At 43.2% G+C, this 23,967-nt stretch overlaps 4 non-coding genes across 4 annotated transcripts; all 4 read right to left on the bottom strand.

The window, feature by feature from the left end:
• Positions 1–5,640: 5,640 nt before the first annotated feature.
• TRNAF-GAA (transfer RNA phenylalanine (anticodon GAA)) lies at positions 5,641–5,713 on the bottom strand. The gene has a single exon. It is a non-coding gene; the product is annotated as a tRNA-Phe (tRNA).
• Positions 5,714–7,741: 2,028 nt separating this feature from the next.
• TRNAF-GAA (transfer RNA phenylalanine (anticodon GAA)) lies at positions 7,742–7,814 on the bottom strand. Its single transcript has one exon. It is a non-coding gene; the product is annotated as a tRNA-Phe (tRNA).
• A 4,572-nt stretch (positions 7,815–12,386) lies between these two features.
• On the bottom strand, positions 12,387–12,459 carry TRNAF-GAA (transfer RNA phenylalanine (anticodon GAA)). Its single transcript has one exon. It is a non-coding gene; the product is annotated as a tRNA-Phe (tRNA).
• A 5,931-nt stretch (positions 12,460–18,390) lies between these two features.
• TRNAF-GAA (transfer RNA phenylalanine (anticodon GAA)) lies at positions 18,391–18,463 on the bottom strand. Its single transcript has one exon. It is a non-coding gene; the product is annotated as a tRNA-Phe (tRNA).
• Positions 18,464–23,967: the final 5,504 nt, after the last annotated feature.

Below are 23,967 nucleotides of genomic sequence, written 5' to 3'. Positions count from 1 at the left end.
TTCAGTCTAACGCTCTCCCAACTGAGCTATTTCGGCTCATGTTTAAGCAGCAAGGGAATTTTTGCTGAAGCAAATAGTTTACTTTAAGATACACGACCCAAAGAGCTTTCATATTGCCGAAACACTGGATTGAACCAGTGACCGTTAGATCTTCAGTCTAACGTTCTCCCAACTGAGCTATTTCGGCTCATGTTTAAGCACCTAGGGAAACTTTCCTTAAGCAAATATTTTACATTAAGATACACGACCCAAAAAGCTTTTATATTGCCGAAACCCGCGATCGAACCAGGGACCTTTAGATCTTCAGACTAACCCTCTCCCAGCTAAGCTATTTTGGCTCATGTTTAAGCAGCTAGGGAATTTTTCCAGAAGCAAATAGTTTACTTTAAGATACACGACCCAAAAAGCTTTCATATTGCCGAAACCCGCGATCGAACCAGGGACCTTTAGATCTTCAGTCTAACCCTCTCCCAGCTAAGCTATTTCGGCTCATGTTCAAGCACCTAGGGAAACTTTCCTGAAGCAAATAGTTTACTTTAAGATACACGACCCAAAAAGGTTTCGTATATCCGAAACCAGGGACCGTTAGATCTTCAGTCTAACGTTCTCCCAACTGAGCTATTTCAACTCTTGTTTAAGCACCTAGGGAAACTTTCCTGAAGCAAATAGTTTACTTTAAGATACACGACCCAAAAAGCTTCCATATTGCCGAAACCCGGGATCGAACCAGGGACCTTTACATCTTCAGTCTAACCCTCTCCCAGCTAAGCTATTTCGGCTCATGTTCAAGCACCTAGGGAAACTTTCCTGAAGCAAATATTTTACATTAAGATACACGACCCAAAAAGCTTTTATATTGCCGAAACCCGCGATCGAACCAGGGACCTTTAGATCTTCAGACTAACCCTCTCCCAGCTAAGCTATTTTGGCTTATGTTTAAGCAGCTAGGGAATTTTTCCTGAAGCAAATAATTTACTTTAAGATACACGACCCAAAAAGCTCCCGTGTTGCCGAAACCCGGGCTCGAACCAGGAACCTTTAGATCTTCAGTCTAACGCTCTCCCAACAAAGCTATTTCGGCTCATGTTCAAGCACCTAGGGAAACTTTCCTGAAGCAAATAGTTTACTTTAAGATACACGACCCAAAAAGCTTTCATATTGCCGAAACCCGGGATCGAACCAGGTACCTTTAGATCTTCAGTCAAACGCTCTCACAACTGAATTATTTCGGCTCTCTTTCTCGCAACCAGGAAAAATTTCCTGAAGCAAATATTTTACATTAAGATACACGACCCAAAAAGCTTTCATATTGCCGAAACCCGCGATCGAACCAGGGACCTTTAGATCTTCAGTCTAACCCTCTCCCAGCTAAGCTATTTCGGCTCATGTTCAAACACCTAGGGAAACTTTCCTGGAGCAAATAGTTTACTTTAAGATACACGACCCAAAAAGGTTTCGTATTGCCGAAACCCGGGACCTTTAGATCTTCAGTCTAACGCCCTCCCAACTGAGCAATTTCGGCTCATGTTTAAGCAGCTAGGGAATTTTGGCTGAAGAAAATAATTTACTTTAAGATACACGACCCAAAAAGCTCCCGTGTTGCCGAAACCCGGGCTCGAACCAGGAACCTTTAGATCTTCAGTCTAACGCTCTCCCAACAGAGCTATTTCGGCTCATGTTCAAGCACCTAGGGAAACTTTCCTGAAGCAAAAAGTTTACTTTAAGATACACGACCCACAGAGCTTTCATATTGCCGAAACACGGGATTGAACCAGTGACCGTTAGATCTTCAGTCTAACGTTCTCCCAACTGAGCTATTTCGGCTCATGTTTAAGCACCTAGGGAAAATTTCCTGAAGCAAATATTTTACATTAAGATACACGACCCAAAAAGCTTTCATATTGCCGAAACCCGGGATCGAACCAGGTACCTTTAGATCTTCAGTCTAACGCTCTCCCAGCTAAGCTATTTTGGCTCATGTTCAAGCACCTAGGGAAACTTTCCTGAAGCAAATAATTTACTTTAAGATACACGACCCAAAGAGCTTTCTTATTGCCGAAACACGGGATTGAACCAGTGACCGTTAGCTCTTCAGTCTAACGTTCTCCCAACTGAGCTATTTCGGCTCATGTTTAAGCACCTAGGGAAACTTTCCTGAAGCAAATAGTTTACTTTAAGATACACGACCCAAAAAGCTTTCATATTGCCGAAACCTGGGATCGAACCAGGTACCTTTAGATCTTCAGTCTAACGCTCTCACAACTGAGCTATTTCGGCTCTGTTTCACGCAACCAAGGAAAATTTCCTGAAGCAAATATTTTACATTAAGATACACGACCCAAAAAGCTTTCATATTGCCGAAACCCGCGATCGAAACAGGGACCTTTAGATCTTCAGTCTATCCCTCTCTCAGCTAAGCTATTTTGGCTCATGTTCAAGCACCTAGGGAAACTTTCCTGAAGCAAATAGTTTACTTTAAGATACACGACCCAAAAAGGTTTCGTATTGCCGAAACCCGGGATCGATCCAGGGACCTTTAGATCTTCAGTCTAACGCTCTCCCAACAGAGCTATTTCGGCTCATGTACAAGAACCTAGGGAAACTTTCCTGAAGCAAATAGTTTACTTTAAGATACACGACCCAAAGAGCTTTCATATTGCCGAAACACTGGATTGAACCAGTGACCGTTAGATCTTCAGTCTAACGTTCTCCCAACTGAGCTATTTCGGCTCATGTTTAAGCACCTAGGGAAACTTTCCTTAAGCAAATATTTTACATTAAGATACACGACCCAAAAAGCTTTTATATTGCCGAAACCCGCGATCGAACCAGGGACCTTTAGATCTTCAGACTAACCCTCTCCCAGCTAAGCTATTTTGGCTCATGTTTAAGCAGCTAGGGAATTTTTCCAGAAGCAAATAGTTTACTTTAAGATACACGACCCAAAAAGCTTTCATATTGCCGAAACCCGCGATCGAACCAGGGACCTTTAGATCTTCAGTCTAACCCTCTCCCAGCTAAGCTATTTCGGCTCATGTTCAAGCACCTAGGGAAACTTTCCTGAAGCAAATAGTTTACTTTAAGATACACGACCCAAAAAGGTTTCGTATATCCGAAACCAGGGACCGTTAGATCTTCAGTCTAACGTTCTCCCAACTGAGCTATTTCAACTCTTGTTTAAGCACCTAGGGAAACTTTCCTGAAGCAAATAGTTTACTTTAAGATACACGACCCAAAAAGCTTCCATATTGCCGAAACCCGGGATCGAACCAGGGACCTTTACATCTTCAGTCTAACCCTCTCCCAGCTAAGCTATTTCGGCTCATGTTCAAGCACCTAGGGAAACTTTCCTGAAGCAAATATTTTACATTAAGATACACGACCCAAAAAGCTTTTATATTGCCGAAACCCGCGATCGAACCAGGGACCTTTAGATCTTCAGACTAACCCTCTCCCAGCTAAGCTATTTTGGCTTATGTTTAAGCAGCTAGGGAATTTTTCCTGAAGCAAATAATTTACTTTAAGATACACGACCCAAAAAGCTCCCGTGTTGCCGAAACCCGGGCTCGAACCAGGAACCTTTAGATCTTCAGTCTAACGCTCTCCCAACAAAGCTATTTCGGCTCATGTTCAAGCACCTAGGGAAACTTTCCTGAAGCAAATAGTTTACTTTAAGATACACGACCCAAAAAGCTTTCATATTGCCGAAACCCGGGATCGAACCAGGTACCTTTAGATCTTCAGTCAAACGCTCTCACAACTGAATTATTTCGGCTCTCTTTCTCGCAACCAGGAAAAATTTCCTGAAGCAAATATTTTACATTAAGATACACGACCCAAAAAGCTTTCATATTGCCGAAACCCGCGATCGAACCAGGGACCTTTAGATCTTCAGTCTAACCCTCTCCCAGCTAAGCTATTTCGGCTCATGTTCAAGCACCTAGGGAAACTTTCCTGGAGCAAATAGTTTACTTTAAGATACACGACCCAAAAAGGTTTCGTATTGCCGAAACCCGGGACCTTTAGATCTTCAGTCTAACGCCCTCCCAACTGAGCAATTTCGGCTCATGTTTAAGCAGCTAGGGAATTTTGGCTGAAGAAAATAATTTACTTTAAGATACACGACCCAAAAAGCTCCCGTGTTGCCGAAACCCGGGCTCGAACCAGGAACCTTTAGATCTTCAGTCTAACGCTCTCCCAACAGAGCTATTTCGGCTCATGTTCAAGCACCTAGGGAAACTTTCCTGAAGCAAAAAGTTTACTTTAAGATACACGACCCACAGAGCTTTCATATTGCCGAAACACGGGATTGAACCAGTGACCGTTAGATCTTCAGTCTAACGCTCTCCCAACAGAGCTATTTTGGCTCATGTTCAAGCACCTAGGGAAACTTTCCTGAAGCAAATAATTTACTTTAAGATACACGACCCAAAGAGCTTTCTTATTGCCGAAACACGGGATTGAACCAGTGACCGTTAGCTCTTCAGTCTAACGTTCTCCCAACTGAGCTATTTCGGCTCATGTTTAAGCACCTAGGGAAACTTTCCTGAAGCAAATAGTTTACTTTAAGATACACGACCCAAAAAGCTTTCATATTGCCGAAACCTGGGATCGAACCAGGTACCTTTAGATCTTCAGTCTAACGCTCTCACAACTGAGCTATTTCGGCTCTGATTCACGCAACCAAGGAAAATTTCCTGAAGCAAATATTTTACATTAAGATACACGACCCAAAAAGCTTTCATATTGCCGAAACCCGCGATCGAAACAGGGACCTTTAGATCTTCAGTCTATCCCTCTCTCAGCTAAGCTATTTTGGCTCATGTTCAAGCACCTAGGGAAACTTTCCTGAAGCAAATAGTTTACTTTAAGATACACGACCCAAAAAGGTTTCGTATTGCCGAAACCCGGGATCGATCCAGGGACCTTTAGATCTTCAGTCTAACGCTCTCCCAACAGAGCTATTTCGGCTCATGTACAAGAACCTAGGGAAACTTTCCTGAAGCAAATAGTTTACTTTAAGATACACGACCCAAAGAGCTTTCATATTGCCGAAACACGGGATTGAACCAGTGACCGTTAGATCTTCAGTCTAACGTTCTCCCAACTGAGCTATTTCGGCTCATGTTTAAGCACCTAGGGAAAATTTCCTGAAGCAAATATTTTACATTAAGATACACGACCCAAAAAGCTTTCATATTGCCGAAACCCGCGATCGAAACAGGGACCTTTAGATCTTCAGTCTATCGCTCTCCCAGCTAAGCTATTTTGGCTCATGTTCAAGCACCTAGGGAAACTTTCCTGAAGCAAATAGTTTACTTTATGATACACGACCCAAAAAGGTTTCGTATTGCCGAAACCCGGGACATTTAGATCTTCAGTCTAACGCTCTCCCAACTGAGCAATTTCGGCACATGTTTAAGCAGCTAGGGAATTTTTCTGAAGCAAATAATTTACTTTAAGATACACGACCCAAAGAGCTTTCATATTGCCGAAACACGGGATTGAACCAGTGACCGTTAGATCTTCAGTCTAACGTTCTCCCAACTGAGCTATTTCGGCTCATGTTTAAGCACCTAGGGAAACTTTCCTGAAGCAAATAGTTTACTTTAAGATACACGACCCAAAAAGCTTTCATATTGCCGAAACCCGGGATCGAACCAGGTACCTTTAGATCTTCAGTCTAACGCTCTCCCAACTGAGCTATTTCGGCTCATGTTTAAGCAGCTAGGGAATTTTTCCTGAAGCAAATAATTTACTTTAAGATACACGACCCAAAAAGCTCCCGTGTTGCCGAAACCCGGGCTCGAACCAGGGACCTTTAGATCTTCAGTCTAACCCTCTCCCAGCTAAGCTATTTCGGCTCATGTTCAAGCACCTAGGGAAACTTTCCTGAAGTAAATAGTTTACTTTAAGATACACGACCCAAAGAGCTTTCATATTGCCGAAACAAGGGATTGAACCAGTGACCGTTAGATCTTCAGTCTAACGTTCTCCCAAATGAGCTATTTCGGCTCATGTTTAAGCACCTAGGGAAACTTTCCTGAAGCAAATAGTTTACTTTAAGATACACGACCCAAAAAGCTTTCATATTGCCGAAACCCGGGATCGAACCAGGTATCTTTAGATCTTCAGTCTAACGCTCTCCCAACTGAGCTATTTCGGCTCATGTTTAAGCAGCTAGGGAATTTTGGCTGAAGAAAATAATTTACTTTAAGATACACGACCCAAAAAGCTCCCGTGTTGCCGAAACCCGGGCTCGAACCAGGAACCTTTAGATCTTCAGTCTAACGCTCTCCCAACAGAGCTATTTCGGCTCATGTTCAAGCACCTAGGGAAACTTTCCTGAAGCAAAAAGTTTACTTTAAGATACACGACCCACAGAGCTTTCATATTGCCGAAACACGGGATTGAACCAGTGACCGTTAGATCTTCAGTCTAACGCTCTCCCAACAGAGCTATTTTGGCTCATGTTCAAGCACCTAGGGAAACTTTCCTGAAGCAAATAATTTACTTTAAGATACACGACCCAAAGAGCTTTCTTATTGCCGAAACACGGGATTGAACCAGTGACCGTTAGCTCTTCAGTCTAACGTTCTCCCAACTGAGCTATTTCGGCTCATGTTTAAGCACCTAGGGAAACTTTCCTGAAGCAAATAGTTTACTTTAAGATACACGACCCAAAAAGCTTTCATATTGCCGAAACCTGGGATCGAACCAGGTACCTTTAGATCTTCAGTCTAACGCTCTCACAACTGAGCTATTTCGGCTCTGATTCACGCAACCAAGGAAAATTTCCTGAAGCAAATATTTTACATTAAGATACACGACCCAAAAAGCTTTCATATTGCCGAAACCCGCGATCGAAACAGGGACCTTTAGATCTTCAGTCTATCCCTCTCTCAGCTAAGCTATTTTGGCTCATGTTCAAGCACCTAGGGAAACTTTCCTGAAGCAAATAGTTTACTTTAAGATACACGACCCAAAAAGGTTTCGTATTGCCGAAACCCGGGATCGATCCAGGGACCTTTAGATCTTCAGTCTAACGCTCTCCCAACAGAGCTATTTCGGCTCATGTACAAGAACCTAGGGAAACTTTCCTGAAGGAAATAGTTTACTTTAAGATACACGACCCAAAGAGCTTTCATATTGCCGAAACACGGGATTGAACCAGTGACCGTTAGATCTTCAGTCTAACGTTCTCCCAACTGAGCTATTTCGGCTCATGTTTAAGCACCTAGGGAAAATTTCCTGAAGCAAATATTTTACATTAAGATACACGACCCAAAAAGCTTTCATATTGCCGAAACCCGCGATCGAAACAGGGACCTTTAGATCTTCAGTCTATCGCTCTCCCAGCTAAGCTATTTTGGCTCATGTTCAAGCACCTAGGGAAACTTTCCTGAAGCAAATAGTTTACTTTATGATACACGACCCAAAAAGGTTTCGTATTGCCGAAACCCGGGACATTTAGATCTTCAGTCTAACGCTCTCCCAACTGAGCAATTTCGGCACATGTTTAAGCAGCTAGGGAATTTTTCTGAAGCAAATAATTTACTTTAAGATACACGACCCAAAGAGCTTTCATATTGCCGAAACACGGGATTGAACCAGTGACCGTTAGATCTTCAGTCTAACGTTCTCCCAACTGAGCTATTTCGGCGCATGTTTAAGCACCTAGGGAAACTTTCCTGAAGCAAATAGTTTACTTTAAGATACACGACCCAAAAAGCTTTCATATTGCCGAAACCCGGGATCGAACCAGGTACCTTTAGATCTTCAGTCTAACGCTCTCCCAACTGAGCTATTTCGGCTCATGTTTAAGCAGCTAGGGAATTTTTCCTGAAGCAAATAATTTACTTTAAGATACACGACCCAAAAAGCTCCCGTGTTGCCGAAACCCGGGCTCGAACCAGGGACCTTTAGATCTTCAGTCTAACCCTCTCCCAGCTAAGCTATTTCGGCTCATGTTCAAGCACCTAGGGAAACTTTCCTGAAGTAAATAGTTTACTTTAAGATACACGACCCAAAGAGCTTTCATATTGCCGAAACAAGGGATTGAACCAGTGACCGTTAGATCTTCAGTCTAACGTTCTCCCAAATGAGCTATTTCGGCTCATGTTTAAGCACCTAGGGAAACTTTCCTGAAGCAAATAGTTTACTTTAAGATACACGACCCAAAAAGCTTTCATATTGCCGAAACCCGTTATCGAACCAGGTATCTTTAGATCTTCAGTCTAACGCTCTCCCAACTGAGCTATTTCGGCTCATGTTTAAGCAGCTAGGGAATTTTTCCTGAAGCAAATAATTTACTTTAAGATACACGACCCAAAAAGCTCCCGTGTTGCCGAAACCCGGGCTCGAACCAGGGACCTTTAGATCTTCAGTCTAACCCTCTCCCAGCTAAGCTATTTCGGCTCATGTTCAAGAACCTAGGGAAACTTTCCTGAAGCATATAGTTTACTTTAAGATACACGAACCAAAAAGGTTTCGTATTGCCGAAACCCGGGATCGAACCAGGGACCTTTAGATCTTCAGTCTAACGCTCTCCCAACAGAGCTACTTCGGCTCATGTTCAAGCACCTAGGGAAAATTTCCTGAAGCAAATAGTTTACTTTAAGATACACGACCCAAAAAGCTTTCATATTGCCGAAACCCGCGATCGAAACAGGGACCTTTAGATCTTCAGTCTATCCCTCTCTCAGCTAAGCTATTTTGGCTCATGTTCAAGCACCTAGGGAAACTTTCCTGAAGCAAATAGTTTACTTTAAGATACACGACCCAAAAAGGTTTCGTATTGCCGAAACCCGGGATCGATCCAGGGACCTTTAGATCTTCAGTCTAACGCTCTCCCAACAGAGCTACTTCGGCTCATGTTCAAGCACCTAGGGAAACTTTCCTGAAGCAAATAGTTTACTTTAAGATACACGACCCAAAAAGCTTTCATATTGCCGAAACCCGGGATCGAACCAGGTACCTTTAGATCTTCAGTCTAACGCTCTCACAACTGAGCTATTTCGGCTCTGTATCACGCAACCAGGGAAAATTTCCTGAAGCAAATATTTTACATTAAGATACACGACCCAAAAAGCTTTCATATTGCCGAAACCCGCGATCGAAACAGGGACCTTTAGATCTTCAGTCTATCCCTCTCTCAGCTAAGCTATTTCGGCTCATGTTCAAGCACCTAGGGAAACTTTCCTGAAGCAAATAGTTTACTTTAAGATACACGACCCAAAAAGGTTTCGTATTGCCGAAACCCGGGACCTTTAGATCTTCAGTCTAACGCCCTCCCAACTTAGCAATTTCGGCTCATGTTTAAGCAGCTAGGGAATTTTTGCTGAAGCAAATAATTTACTTTAAGATACACGACCCAAAAAGCTCCCGTGTTGCCGAAACCCGGGCTCGAACCAGGAACCTTTAGATCTTCAGTCTAACGCTCTCCCAACAGAGCTATTTCGGCTCATGTTCAAGCACCTAGGGAAAATTTCCAGAAGCAAATAGTTTACTTTAAGATACACGACCCAAAGAGCTTTCTTATTGCCGAAACACGGGATTGAACCAGTGACCGTTAGCTCTTCAGTCTAACGTTCTCCCAACTGAGCTATTTCGGCTCATGTTTAAGCACCTAGGGAAACTTTCCTGAAGCAAATAGTTTACTTTAAGATACACGACCCAAAAAGGTTTCATATTGCCGAAACCTGGGATCGAACCAGGTACCTTTAGATCTTCAGTCTAACGCTCTCACAACTGAGCTATTGCGGCTCTGTTTCACGCAACCAGGGAAAATTTCCTGAAGCAAATATTTTACATTAAGATACACGACCCAAAAAGCTTTCATATTGCCGAAACCCGCGATCGAAACAGGGACCTTTAGATCTTCAGTCTATCCCTCTCTCAGCTAAGCTATTTTGGCTCATGTTCAAGCACCTAGGGAAACTTTCCTGAAGCAAATAGTTTACTTTAAGATACACGACCCAAAAAGGTTTCGTATTGCCGAAACCCGGGATCGATCCAGGGACCTTTAGATCTTCAGTCTAACGCTCTCCCAACAGAGCTATTTCGGCTCATGTACAAGAACCTAGGGAAACTTTCCTGAAGCAAATAGTTTACTTTAAGATACACGACCCAAAGAGCTTTCATATTGCCGAAACACGGGATTGAACCAGTGACCGTTAGATCTTCAGTCTAACGTTCTCCCAACTGAGCTATTTCGGCTCATGTTTAAGCACCTAGGGAAAATTTCCTGAAGCAAATATTTTACATTAAGATACACGACCCAAAAAGGTTTCGTATTGCCGAAACCCGGGATCGATCCAGGGACCTTTAGATCTTCAGTCTAACGCTCTCCCAACAGAGCTATTTCGGCTCATGTACAAGAACCTAGGGAAACTTTCCTGAAGCAAATAGTTTACTTTAAGATACACGACCCAAAGAGCTTTCATATTGCCGAAACACGGGATTGAACCAGTGAACGTTAGATCTTCAGTCTAACGTTCTCCCAACTGAGCTATTTCGGCTCATGTTTAAGCACCTAGGGAAAATTTCCTGAAGCAAATATTTTACATTAAGATACACGACCCAAAAAGCTTTCATATTGCCGAAACCCGCGATCGAACCAGGAACCTTTAGATCTTCAGTCTAACCCTCTCCCAGCTAAGCTATTTCGGCTCATGTTCAAGCACCTAGGAAAACTTTCCTGAAGCAAATAGTTTACTTTAAGATACACGACCCAAAAAGGTTTCGTATTGCCGAAACCCGGGACCTTTAGATCTTCAGTCTAACGCCCTCCCAACTGAGCAATTTCGGCTCATGTTTAAGCAGCTAGGAAATTTTTGCTGAAGCAAATAATTTACTTTAAGATACACGACCCAAAAAGCTCCCGTGTTGCCGAAACCCGGGCTCGAACCAGGAACCTTTAGATCTTCAGTCTAACGCTCTCCCAACAGAGCTATTTCGGCTCATGTTCAAGCACCTAGGGAAAATTTCCTGAAGCAAATAGTTTACTTTAAGATACACGACCCAAAGAGCTTTCATATTGCCGAAACACGGGATTGAACCAGTGACCGTTAGCTCTTCAGCCTAACGTTCTCCCAACTGAGCTATTTCGGCTCATGTTTAAGCACCTAGGAAAACTTTCCTGAAGCAAATAGTTTACTTTAAGATACACGACCCAAAAAGGTTTCGTATTGCCGAAACCCGGGATCGAACCAGGGACCTTTAGATCTTCAGTCTAACCCTCTCCCAGCTAAGCTATTTCGGCTCATGTTCAAGCACCTAGGGAAACTTTCCTGAAGCAAATAGTTTACTTTAAGATACACGACCCAAAAAGGTTTCGTATTGCCGAAACCCGGGATCGATCCAGGGACCTTTAGATCTTCAGTCTAACGCTCTCCCAACAGAGCTATTTCGGCTCATGTACAAGAACCTAGGGAAACTTTCCTGAAGAAAATAGTTTACTTTAAGATACACGACCCAAAAAGGTTTCGTATTGCCGAAACCCGGGATCGATCCAGGGACCTTTAGATCTTCAGTCTAACGCTCTCCCAACAGAGCTATTTCGGCTCATGTACAAGAACCTAGGGAAACTTTCCTGAAGCAAATAGTTTACTTTAAGATACACGACCCAAAGAGCTTTCATATTGCCGAAACACGGGATTGAACCAGTGACCGTTAGATCTTCAGTCTAACGTTCTCCCAACTGAGCTATTTCGGCTCATGTTTAAGCACCTAGGGAAAATTTCCTGAAGCAAATATTTTACATTAAGACACACGACCCAAAAAGCTTTCATATTGCCGAAACCCGCGATCGAACCAGGAACCTTTAGATCTTCAGTCTAAACCTCTCCCAGCTAAGCTATTTCGGCTCATGTTCAAGCACCTAGGAAAACTTTCCTGAAGCAAATAGTTTACTTTAAGATACACGACCCAAAAAGGTTTCGTATTGCCGAAACCCGGGACCTTTAGATCTTCAGTCTAACGCCCTCCCAACTGAGCAATTTCGGCTCATGTTTAAGCAGCTAGGAAATTTTTGCTGAAGCAAATAATTTACTTTAAGATACACGACCCAAAAAGCTCCCGTGTTGCCGAAACCCGGGCTCGAACCAGGAACCTTTAGATCTTCAGTCTAACGCTCTCCCAACAGAGCTATTTCGGCTCATGTTCAAGCACCTAGGGAAAATTTCCTGAAGCAAATAGTTTACTTTAAGATACACGACCCAAAGAGCTTTCATATTGCCGAAACACGGGATTGAACCAGTGACCGTTAGCTCTTCAGTCTAACGTTCTCCCAACTGAGCTATTTCGGCTCATGTTTAAGCACCTAGGAAAACTTTCCTGAAGCAAATAGTTTACTTTAAGATACACGACCCAAAAAGGTTTCGTATTGCCGAAACCCGGGATCGAACCAGGGACCTTTAGATCTTCAGTCTAACGCTCTCCCAACTGAGCAATTTCGGCTCATGTTTAAGCAGCTAGGGAATTTTTCCTGAAGCAAATAATTTACTTTAAGATACACGACCCAAAAAGCTCCCGTGTTGCCGAAACCCGGGCTCGAACCAGGGACCTTTAGATCTTCAGTCTAACCCTCTCCCAGCTAAGCTATTTCGGCTCATGTTCAAGCACCTAGGGAAACTTTCCTGAAGCAAATAGTTTACTTTAAGATACACGACCCAAAAAGGTTTCGTATTGCCGAAACCCGGGATCGATCCAGGGACCTTTAGATCTTCAGTCTAACGCTCTCCCAACAGAGCTATTTCGGCTCATGTACAAGAACCTAGGGAAACTTTCCTGAAGCAAATAGTTTACTTTAAGATACACGACCCAAAGAGCTTTCATATTGCCGAAACACGGGATTGAACCAGTGACCGTTAGATCTTCAGTCTAACGTTCTCCCAACTGAGCTATTTCGGCTCATGTTTAAGCACCTAGGGAAAATTTCCTGAAGCAAATATTTTACATTAAGATACACGACCCAAAAAGCTTTCATATTGCCGAAACCCGCGATTGAAACAGGGACCTTTAGATCTTCTGTCTATCCCTCTCCCAGCTAAGCTATTTTGGCTCATGTTCAAGCACCTAGGGAAACTTTCCTGAAGCAAATAGTTTACTTTAAGATACACGACCCAAAAAGGTTTCGTATTGCCGAAACCCGGGACCTTTAGATCTTCAGTCTAACGCCCTCCCAACTTAGCAATTTCGGCTCATGTTTAAGCAGCTAGGGAATTTTTGCTGAAGCAAATAATTTACTTTAAGATACACGACCCAAAAAGCTCCCGTGTTGCCGAAACCCGGGCTCGAACCAGGAACCTTTAGATCTTCAGTCTAACGCTCTCCCAACAGAGCTATTTCGGCTCATGTTCAAGCACCTAGGGAAAATTTCCAGAAGCAAATAGTTTACTTTAAGATACACGACCCAAAAAGGTTTCGTATTGCCGAAACCCGGGATCGATCCAGGAACCTTTAGAGCTTCAGTCTAACGCTCTCCCAACAGAGCTATTTCGGCTCATGTACAAGAACCTAGGGAAACTTTCCTGAAGCAAATAGTTTACTTTAAGATACACGACCCAAAAAGCTCCCGTGTTGCCGAAACCCGGGCTCGAACCAGGAACCTTTAGATCTTCAGTCTAACGCTCTCCCAACAGAGCTATTTCGGCTCATGTTCAAGCACCTAGGGAAAATTTCCTGAAGCAAATAGTTTACTTTAAGATACACGACCCAAAGAGCTTTCATATTGCCGAAACACGGGATTGAACCAGTGAACGTTAGCTCTTCAGTCTAACGTTCTCCCAACTGAGCTATTTCGGCTCATGTTTAAGCACCTAGGGAAACTTTCCTGAAGCAAATAGTTTACTTTAAGATACACGACCCAAAAAGCTTTCATATTGGCGAAACCCGGGATCGAACCAGGTACCTTTAGATCTTCAGTCTAACGCTCTCACAACTGAGCTATTTCGGCTCTCTTTCACGCAGCCAGGGAAAATTTCCTGAAGCAAATATTTTACATTAAGATACACGACCCAAAAAGCTTTCATATTGCCGAAACCCGCGATCGAACCAGGGAACTTTAGATCTTCAGTCTAACCCTCTCCCAGCTAAGCTATTTCGGCTCATGTTCAAGCACCTAGGGAAACTTTCCTGAAGCAAATAGTTTACTTTAAGATACACGACCCAAAAAGGTTTCGTATTGTCGAAACCCGGGATCGATCCAGGGACCTTTAGATCTTCAGTCTAACGCTCTCCCAACAGAGCTATTTCGTCTCATGTACAAGAACCTAGGGAAACTTTCCTGAAGCAAATAGTTTACTTTAAGATACACGACCCAAAGAGTTTTCATATTGCCGAAACACGGGATTGAACCAGTGACCGTTAGATCTTCAGTCTAACGTTCTCCCAACTGAGCTATTTCGGCTCATGTTTAAGCACCTAGGGAAAATTTCCTGAAGCAAATATTTTACATTAAGATACACGACCCAAAAAGCTTTCATATTGCCGAAACCCGCGATCGAACCAGGGACCTTTAGATCTTCAGTCTATCCCTCTCCCAGCTAAGCTATTTTGGCTCATGTTCAAGCACCTAGGGAAACTTTCCTGAAGCAAATAGTTTAGTTTAAGATACACGACCCAAAAAGGTTTCGTATTGCCGAAACCCGGGACCTTTAGATCTTCAGTCTAACGCCCTCCCGACTGAGCAATTTCGGCTCATGTTTAAGCAGCTAGGGAATTTTTGCTGAAGCAAATAATTTACTTTAGGATACACGACCCAAAACGCTCCCGCATTGCCGAAACCCGGGCTCGAACCAGGAACCTTTAGATCTTCAGTCTAACGCTCTCCCAACAGAGCTATTTCGGCTCATGTTCAAGCACCTAGGGAAAATTTCCTGTAGCAAATAGTTTACTTTAAGATACACAACCCAAAGAGCTTTCATATTGCCGAAACACGGGATTGAACCAGTGACCGTTAGCTCTTCAGTCTAACGTTCTCCCAACTGAGCTATTTCGGCTCATGTTTAAGCACCTAGGGAAACTTTCCTGAAGCAAATAGTTTACTTTAAGATACACGACCCAAAAAGCTTTCATATTGCCGAAACCCGGGATCGAACCAGGTACCTTTAGATCTTCAGTCTAACGCTCTCACAACTGAGCTATTTCGGCTCTCTTTCACGCAGCCAGGGAAAATTTCCTGAAGCAAATATTTTACATTAAGATACACGACCCAAAAAGCTTTCATATTGCCGAAACCCGCGATCGAACCATGGACCTTTAGATCTTCAGTCTAACCCTCTCCCAGCTAAGCTATTTCGGCTCATGTTCAAGCACCTAGGGAAACTTTCCTGAAGCAAATAGTTTACTTTAAGATACACGACCCAAAAAGGTTTCGTATTGTCGAAACCCGGGATCGATCCAGGGACCTTTAGATCTTCAGTCTAACGCTCTCCCAACAGAGCTATTTCGGTTCATGTACAAGAACCTAGGGAAACTTTCCTGAAGCAAATAGTTTACTTTAAGATACACGACCCAAAGAGTTTTCATATTGCCGAAACACGGGATTGAACCAGTGACCGTTAGCTCTTCAGTCTAACGCCCTCCCAACTTAGCAATTTCGGCTCATGTTTAAACAGCTAGGGAATTTTTGCTGAAGCAAATAATTTACTTTAAGATACACGACCCAAAAAGCTCCCGTGTTGCCGAAACCCGGGCTCGAACCTGGAACCTTTAGATCTTCAGTCTAACGCTCTCCCAACAGAGCTATTTCGGCTCATGTTCAAGCACCTAGGGAAAATTTCCAGAAGCAAATAGTTTACTTTAAGATACACGACCCAAAGAGCTTTCATATTGCCGAAACACGGGATTGAACCAGTGACCGTTAGCTCTTCAGTCTAACGTTCTCCCAACTGAGCTATTTCGGCTCATGTTTAAGCACCTAGGGAAACTTTCCTGAAGCAAATAGTTTACTTTAAGATACACGACCCAAAAAGCTTTCATATTGCCGAAACCCGGGATCGAACCAGGTACCTTTAGATCTTCAGTCTAACGCTCTCACAACTGAGCTATTTCGGCTCTCTTTCACGCAGCCAGGGAAAATTTCCTGAAGCAAATATTTTACATTAAGATACACGACCCAAAAAGCTTTCATATTGCCGAAACCCGCGTTCGAACCAGGGACCTTTAGATCTTCAGTCTAACCCTCTCCCAGCTAAGCTATTTCGGCTCATCTTCAAGCACCTAGGGAAACTTTCCTGAAGCAAATAGTTTACTTTAAGATACACGACCCAAAAAGCTCCCGTGTTGCCGAAACCCGGGCTCGAACCAGGAACCTTTAGATCTTCAGTCTAACGCTCTCCCAACAGAGCTATTTCGGCTCATGTTCAAGCACCTAGGGAAACTTTCCTGAAGCAAATAGTTTACTTTAAGATACACGACCCAAAGAGCTTTCATATTGCCGAAACACGGGATTGAACCAGTGAACGTTAGCTCTTCAGTCTAACGTTCTCCCAACTGAGCTATTTCGGCTCATGTTTAAGCACCTAGGGAAACTTTCCTGAAGCAAATAGTTTACTTTAAGATACACGACCCAAAAAGCTTTCATATTGGCGAAACCCGGGATCGAACCAGGTACCTTTAGATCTTCAGTCTAACGCTCTCACAACTGAGCTATTTCGGCTCTCTTTCACGCAGCCAGGGAAAATTTCCTGAAGCAAATATTTTACATTAAGATACACGACCCAAAAAGCTTTCATATTGCCGAAACCCGCGATCGAACCAGGGAACTTTAGATCTTCAGTCTAACCCTCTCCCAGCTAAGCTATTTCGGCTCATGTTCAAGCACCTAGGGAAACTTTCCTGAAGCAAATAGTTTACTTTAAGATACACGACCCAAAAAGGTTTCGTATTGTCGAAACCCGGGATCGATCCAGGGACCTTTAGATCTTCAGTCTAACGCTCTCCCAACAGAGCTATTTCGTCTCATGTACAAGAACCTAGGGAAACTTTCCTGAAGCAAATAGTTTACTTTAAGATACACGACCCAAAGAGTTTTCATATTGCCGAAACACGGGATTGAACCAGTGACCGTTAGATCTTCAGTCTAACGTTCTCCCAACTGAGCTATTTCGGCTCATGTTTAAGCACCTAGGGAAAATTTCCTGAAGCAAATATTTTACATTAAGATACACGACCCAAAAAGCTTTCATATTGCCGAAACCAGCGATCGAACCAGGGACCTTTAGATCTTCAGTCTATCCCTCTCCCAGCTAAGCTATTTTGGCTCATGTTCAAGCACCTAGGGAAACTTTCCTGAAGCAAATAGTTTAGTTTAAAATACACGACCCAAAAAGGTTTCGTATTGCCGAAACCCGGGACCTTTAGATCTTCAGTCTAACGCCCTCCCGACTGAGCAATTTCGGCTCATGTTTAAGCAGCTAGGGAATTTTTGCTGAAGCAAATAATTTACTTTAGGATACACGACCCAAAAAGCTCCCGCATTGCCGAAACCCGGGCTCGAACCAGGAACCTTTAGATCTTCAGTCTAACGCTCTCCCAACAGAGCTATTTTGGCTCATGTTCAAGTACCTAGGGAAAATTTCCTGAAGCAAATAGTTTACTTTAAGATACACGACCCAAAGAGCTTTCATATTGCCGAAACACGGTATTGAACCAGTGACCGTTAGCTCTTCAGTCTAACGTTCTCCCAACTGAGCTATTTCGGCTCATGTTTAAGCACCTAGGGAAACTTTCCTGAAGCAAATAGTTTACTTTAAGATACACGACCCAAAAAGCTTTCATATTGCCGAAACCCGGGATCGAACCAGGTACCTTTAGATCTTCAGTCTAACGCTCTCACAACTGAGCTATTTCGGCTCTCTTTCACGCAGCCAGGGAAAATTTCCTGAAGCAAATATATTACATTAAGATACACGACCCAAAAATCTTTCATATTGGCGAAACCCGCGGTCGAACCAGGGACCTTTAGATCTTCAGTCTAACGCTCTCCCAACAGAGCTATTTCGGCTCATGTTCAAGCACCTAGGGAAACTTTCCTGAAGCAAATAGTTTACTTTAAGATACACGACCCAAAGAGCTTTCATATTGCCGAAACCCGGGATCGAACCAGGGACCTTTTGATCTTCAGTCTAACGCTCTCCCAACAGAGCTATTTCGGCTCATGTTCAAGCACCTAGGGAAACTTTCCTGAAGCAAATAGTTTACTTTAAGATACACGACCCAAAGAGTTTTCATATTGCCGAAACACGGGATTGAACCAGTGACCGTTAGATCTTCAGTCTAACGCTCTCCCAACAGAGCTATTTCGGCTCATGTTCAAGCACCTAGGGAAACTTTCCTGAAGCAAATAGTTTACTTTAAGATACACGACCCAAAGAGCTTTCATATTGCCGAAACCCGGGATCGAACCAGGGACCTTTTGATCTTCAGTCTAACGCTCTCCCAACTGAGCTATTTCGGCTCATGTTTAAGCACCTAGGGAAACTTTCCTCAAGCAAATAGTTTACTTTAAGATACACGACCCAAAAAGCTTTCATATTGCCGAAACCCGGGATCGAACCAGGTACCTTTAGATCTTCAGTCTAACGCTTTCACAACTGAGCTATTTCGGCTCTCTCACGCAACCAGGGAAAATTTCCTGAAGCAAATATTTTACACTAAGATACACGACCCAAAAAGCTTTCATTTTGCCGAAACCCGCGATCGAACCAGGGACCTTTAGATCTTCAGTCTAACCCTCTCCCAGCTAAGCTATTTTGGCTCATGTTCAAGCACCTAGGGAAACTTTCCTGAAGCAAATAGTTTACTTTAAGATACACGACCCAAAAAGGTTTCGTATTGCCGAAACCCTGGACCTTTAGACCTTCAGTCTAACGCTCTCCCAACTGAGCAATTTCGGCTCATGTTTAAGCAGCTAGGGAATTTTTGCTGAAGCAAATAATTTACTTTAAGATACATGACCCAAAAAGCTCCCGTGTTGCCGAAACCCGGGCTCGAAACAGGAACCTTTAGATCTTCAGTCTAACGCTCTCCCAACAGAGCTATTTCGGCTCATGTTGAAGCACCTAGGGAAACTTTCCTGAAGCAAGTAGTTTACTTTAAGATACACGACCCAAAGAGCTTTCATATTGCCGAAACACGGGATTGAACCAGTGACCGTTAGATCTTCAGTCTAACGTTCTCCCAACTGAGCTATTTCGGCTCACGTTTAAGCACCTAGGGAAACATTCCTGAAGCAAATAGTTTACTTTAAGATACACGACCCAAAAAGGTTTCGTTTTGCCGAAACCCGGGATCGAACAAGGGACCTTTAGATCTTCAGTCCAACGCTCTCCCAACTGAGCAATTTCGGCTCATGTTTAAGCAGCTACGGAAACTTTCCTGAAGCAAATAGTTTACTTTAAGATACACGACCCAAAAAGGTTTCGTATTGCCGAAACCCGGGATCGAACCAGGGACCCTTAGATCTTCAGTCTAACGCTCTCCCAACAGAGCTATTTCGGCTCAAGTTCAAGAACCTAGGGAAACTTTCCTGAAGCAAATAGTTTACTTTAAGATACACGTCCCAAAGATCTTTCATATTGCCGAAACACGGGATTGAACCAGTGACCGTTAGATCTTCAGCCTAACGTTCTCCCAACTAAGCTATTTCGGCTTATGTTTAATCACCTAGGGAAACTTTCCTGAAGCAAATAGTTTACTTTTAAGATACACGACCCAAAAAGCTTTCATATTGCCGAAACACGGGATTGAACCAGTGACCGTTAGATCTTCAGTCTAACGTTCTCCCAACTGAGCTATTTCGGCTCATGTTTAAGCACCTAGGGAAACTTTCCTGAAGCAAATAGTTTACTTTAAGATACACGACCCAAAAAGCTTTCATATTGCCGAAACCCGGGATCGAACCAGGTACCTTTAGATCTTCAGTCTAACGCTCTCACAACTGAGCTATTTCGGCTCTCTTTCACGCAGCCAGGGAAAATTTCCTGAAGCAAATATTTTACATTAAGATACACGACCCAAAAAGCTTTCATATTGCCGAAACCCGCGATCGAACCAGGGACCTTTAGATCTTCAGTCTAACCCTCTCCCAGCTAAGCTATTTCGGCTCATGTTCAAGCACCTAGGGAAACTTTCCTGAAGCAAATAGTTTACTTTAAGATACACGACCCAAAAAGGTTTCGTATTGCCGAAACCCGGGATCGATCCAGGGACCTTTAGATCTTCAGTCTAACGCTCTCCCAACAGAGCTATTTCGGCTCATGTACAAGAACCTAGGGAAACTTTCCTGAAGCAAATAGTTTACTTTAAGATACACGACCCAAAGAGCTTTCATATTGCCGAAACACGGGATTGAACCAGTGACCGTTAGATCTTCAGTCTAACGTTCTCCCAACTGAGCTATTTCGGCTCATGTTTAAGCACCTAGGGAAAATTTCTTGAAGCAAATATTTTACATTAAGATACACGACCCAAAAAGCTTTCATATTGCCGAAACCCGCGATCGAAACAGGGACCTTTAGATCTTCAGTCTATCCCTCTCCCAGCTAAGCTATTTGGCTCATGTTCAAGCACCTAGGGAAACTTTCCTGAAGCAAATAGTTTACTTTAAGATACACGACCCAAAAAGGTTTCGTATTGCCGAAACCCGGGACCTTTAGATCTTCAGTCTAACGCTCTCCCAACTGAGCAATTTCGGCTCATGTTTAAGCAGCTAGGGAATTTTTGCTGAAGCAAATAATTTACTTTAAGATACACGACACAAAAAGCTCCCGTGTTGCCGAAACCCGGGCTCGAACCAGGAACCTTTAGATCTTCAGTCTAACGCTCTCCCAACAGAGCTATTTCGGCTCATGTTCAAGCACCTAGGGAAACTTTCCTGAAGCAAATAGTTTACTTTAAGATACACGACCCAAAGAGCTTTCATATTGCCGAAACCCGGGATCGAACCAGGGACCTTTTGATCTTCAGTCTAACGCTCTCCCAACAGAGCTATTTCGGCTCATGTTCAAGCACCTAGGGAAACTTTCCTGAAGCAAATAGTTTACTTTAAGATACACGACCCAAAAAGGTTTCGTATTGCCGAAACCCGGAACCTTTAGATCTTCAGTCTAACGCTCTCCCAACTGAGCAATTTCGGCTCATGTTTAAGCAGCTAGGGAATTTTTGCTGAAGCAAATAATTTACTTTAAGATACACGACCCAAAAAGCTCCCGTGTTGCCGAAACCCGGGCTCGAACCAGGAACCTTTAGATCTTCAGTCTAACGCTCTCCCAACAGAGCTATTTCGGCTCATGTTCAAGCACCTAGGGAAACTTTCCTGAAGCAAATAGTTTACTTTAAGATACACGACCCAAAGAGCTTTCATATTGCCGAAACCCGGGTTCGAACCAGGGACCTTTGATCTTCAGTCTAACGCTCTCCCAACAGAGCTATTTCGGCTCATGTTCAATCACCTAGGGAAACTTTCCTGAAGCAAATAGTTTACTTTAAGATACACGACCCAAAGAGCTTTCATATTGCCGAAACACGGGATTGAACCAGTGACCGTTAGATCTTCAGTCTAACGTTCTCCCAACTGAGCTATTTCGGCTCATGTTTAAGCACCTAGGGAAACTTTCCTCAAGCAAATAGTTTACTTTAAGATACACGACCCAAAAAGCTTTCATATTGCCGAAACCCGGGATCGAACCAGGTACCTTTAGATCTTCAGTCTAACGCTTTTCACAACTGAGCTATTTCGGCTCTCTTTCACGCAACCAGGGAAAATTTCCTGAAGCAAATATTTTACACTAAGATACACGACCCAAAAAGCTTTCATTTTGCCGAAACCCGCGATCGAACCAGGGACCTTTAGATCTTCAGTCTAACCCTCTCCCAGCTAAGCTATTTTGGCTCATGTTCAAGCACCTAGGGAAACTTTCCTGAAGCAAATAGTTTACTTTAAGATACACGACCCAAAAAGGTTTCGTATTGCCGAAACCCTGGACCTTTAGACCTTCAGTCTAACGCTCTCCCAACTGAGCAATTTCGGCTCATGTTTAAGCAGCTAGGGAATTTTTGCTGAAGCAAATAATTTACTTTAAGATACACGACCCAAAAAGCTCCCGTGTTGCCGAAACCCGGGCTCGAAACAGGAACCTTTAGATCTTCAGTCTAACGCTCTCCCAACAGAGCTATTTCGGCTCATGTTGAAGCACCTAGGGAAACTTTCCTGAAGCAAGTAGTTTACTTTAAGATACACGACCCAAAGAGCTTTCATATTGCCGAAACACGGGATTGAACCAGTGACCGTTAGATCTTCAGTCTAACGTTCTCCCAACTGAGCTATTTCGGCTCACGTTTAAGCACCTAGGGAAACATTCCTGAAGCAAATACTTTACTTTAAGATACACGACCCAAAAAGGTTTCGTTTTGCCGTAACCCGGGATCGAACAAGGGACCTTTAGATCTTCAGTCCAATGCTCTAACAACTGAGCAATTTCGGCTCATGTTTAAGCAGCTACGGAAACTTTCCTGAAGCAAATAGTTTACTTTAAGATACACGACCCAAAAAGGTTTCGTATTGCCGAAACCCGGGATCGAACCAGGGACCCTTAGATCTTCAGTCTAACGCTCTCGCAACAGAGCTATTTCGGCTCAAGTTCAAGAACCTAGGGAAACTTTCCTGAAGCAAATAGTTTACTTTAAGATACACGACCCAAAAAGGTTTCGTATTGTCGAAACCCGGGATCGATCCAGGGACCTTTAGATCTTCAGTCTAACGCTCTCCCAACAGAGCTATTTCGGCTCATGTACAAGAACCTAGGGAAACTTTCCTGAAGCAAATAGTTTACTTTAAGATACACGACCCAAAAAGGTTTCGTATTGCCGAAACCCGGGATCGATCCAGGGACCTTTAGATCTTCAGTCTAACGCTCTCCCAACAGAGCTATTTCGGCTCATGTACAAGAACCTAGGGAAACTTTCCTGAAGCTAATAGTTTACTTTAAGATACACGACCCAAAGAGCTTTCATATTGCCGAAACACGGGATTGAACCAGTGACCGTTAGATCTTCAGTCTAACGTTCTCCCAACTGAGCTATTTCGGCTCATGTTTAAGCACCTAGGGAAAATTTCTTGAAGCAAATATTTTACATTAAGATACACGACCCAAAAAGCTTTCATATTGCCGAAACCCGCGATCGAAACAGGGACCTTTAGATCTTCAGTCTATCCCTCTCCCAGCTAAGCTATTTGGCTCATGTTCAAGCACCTAGGGAAACTTTCCTGAAGCAAATAGTTTACTTTAAGATACACGACCCAAAAAGGTTTCGTATTGCCGAAACCCGGGACCTTTAGATCTTCAGTCTAACGCTCTCCCAACTGAGCAATTTCGGCTCATGTATAAGCAGCTAGGGAATTTTTGCTGAAGCAAATAATTTACTTTAAGATACACGACCCAAAAAGCTCCCGTGTTGCCGAAACCCGGGCTCGAACCAGGAACCTTTAGATCTTCAGTCTAACGCTCTCCCAACAGAGCTATTTCGGCCCATGTTCAAGCACCTAGGGAAACTTTCCTGAAGCAAATAGTTTACTTTAAGATACACGACCCAAAGAGCTTTCATATTGCCGAAACCCGGGATCGAACCAGGGACCTTTTGATCTTCAGTCTAACGCTCTCCCAACAGAGCTATTTCGGCTCATGTTCAAGCACCTAAAGAAACTTTCCTGAAGCAAATAGTTTACTTTAAGATACACGACCCAAAGAGCTTTCATATTGCCGAAACACGGGATTGAACCAGTGACCGTTAGATCTTCAGTCTAACGTTCTCCCAACTGAGCTATTTCGGCTCATGTTTAAGCACCTAGGGAAACTTTCCTCAAGCAAATAGTTTACTTTAAGATACACGACCCAAAAAGCTTTCATATTGCCGAAACCCGGGATCGAACCAGGTACCTTTAGATCTTCAGTCTAACGCTTT

This window comes from Phalangium opilio, unplaced genomic scaffold (genome assembly GCF_054372755.1).
Source record: "Phalangium opilio isolate 3A_F unplaced genomic scaffold, DU_Popi_V2 ptg000500l_1, whole genome shotgun sequence".
NCBI lineage: Eukaryota > Metazoa > Arthropoda > Arachnida > Opiliones > Phalangiidae > Phalangium > Phalangium opilio.
Note: the sequence above shows the minus strand (reverse complement) of the source record. Positions and strands in the feature narration are given on the sequence as shown.